Source organism: Tiliqua scincoides, chromosome 7 (assembly GCF_035046505.1).
Source record: "Tiliqua scincoides isolate rTilSci1 chromosome 7, rTilSci1.hap2, whole genome shotgun sequence".
Taxonomy (NCBI): domain Eukaryota; kingdom Metazoa; phylum Chordata; class Lepidosauria; order Squamata; family Scincidae; genus Tiliqua; species Tiliqua scincoides.
Window position 1 is genome coordinate 17,533,095 of NC_089827.1, and position 1,237 is coordinate 17,534,331.

The window sequence follows — 1,237 nt, forward strand, 5'->3', positions numbered from 1 at the left end:
GTGGAAATGAGGATGGAGTGACAGCTTTATTTAGTAAAGTCGTAGCCTGCTGAAATTTTTATGAAAAGATGCAACTTGCATGCAAAACAGAGTGGCTTGTTATTAGCAGCTCTTGATAAGGCACTGTAAAAAAAAAGTGAATAATTCTAATTAGATGTTTCTTATTAAAGAGCATAAAATATAAATTAGCTGTGAACCTGATCTACATGAGGCTGGTTTTTGTGTTTGCTGTGGCAACCTTATCACACTGCCTTTCAGTAATATGGAGGTCTAATTCATTGTACTGTTTGCTGTTTTCTACTATTTGTTTGCAATAATAATAGTTTAAATACCTCCGCTTCATTTATTCACTGTGCATTTTGTCGCCCGTCGCCCCCAAGTAGTCAAAAGGCAGCACTGTGGTTTGATAAGTTCTTTGCTGCCTTTTTGCCTTATAAATCAGATTATTTTTAAGGTTCCTTTTAAGCTTTCAAAGCTTCTTTCTAAAAGTTGGATCAGTGATAAGAGTCCTGCTTAGAGTTCCCCGGTTGGCAACCCAGAGATTCCTTTTACTTTGAAACCTGCTGACATGGCTGATGAGAGATGGAAGCAACAAGTAGCACTCAGGGTATATTTTTTGAAAGCTGTACACACTCCCCCCCACACACACACACAGAAGCCAAATGTTTGTATCAATATTCTATTGTTGATAGTTTCCAAAACATCAAATGCTTATGAACCTCTCATGACATCACAGCAGTTCAGCAAATCCTGACATGGGCTTCCCTGGGCCTCCCAATGCCGTATAAGGCATTAAAAACATCATTTCCGGTTTCTCCATAAAAGGTATGTTCGCGCCTCCTCGAGAGCCGACTAGGCCGATGCAGCGGCATGTTCCAGCCCATAGCTGCTGGATCCACAGCCAGAGCAGATGAGTTCACGCCAACTGTTACCCTGCACATGCCCAATCTTGTCTGATCTTGGAAGCTAAGCAGGGTCAGGCCTGGTTAGTACTTGGATGGGAGACCGCCTGGGAATACTGGGTGCTGTAGGCTTATACCATAGTCTTTCGAGACTGAAGGTTGCCAACCAGCCGAGGAAAACCAGGTGGGTGGTGGGGGGAGGACAGGACAAAAGCAAGGAGGGGCTTTTTTGGGTGGGGGAGGGTGAGACGCTGGGCAGATTAGGTCTGGCAGGGAGCGGGACCAGCCAAAGACCATATCCTACTCCCCTTCCTGACCATCATGGCATTACACTG

At 44.5% G+C, this 1,237-nt stretch overlaps 1 pseudogene; it reads left to right on the top strand.

The window, feature by feature from the left end:
• Positions 1-920: 920 nt before the first annotated feature.
• Positions 921-1,034, top strand: LOC136658195 (5S ribosomal RNA; annotated as a pseudogene).
• The last annotated feature ends 203 nt before the right edge of the window (positions 1,035-1,237 follow it).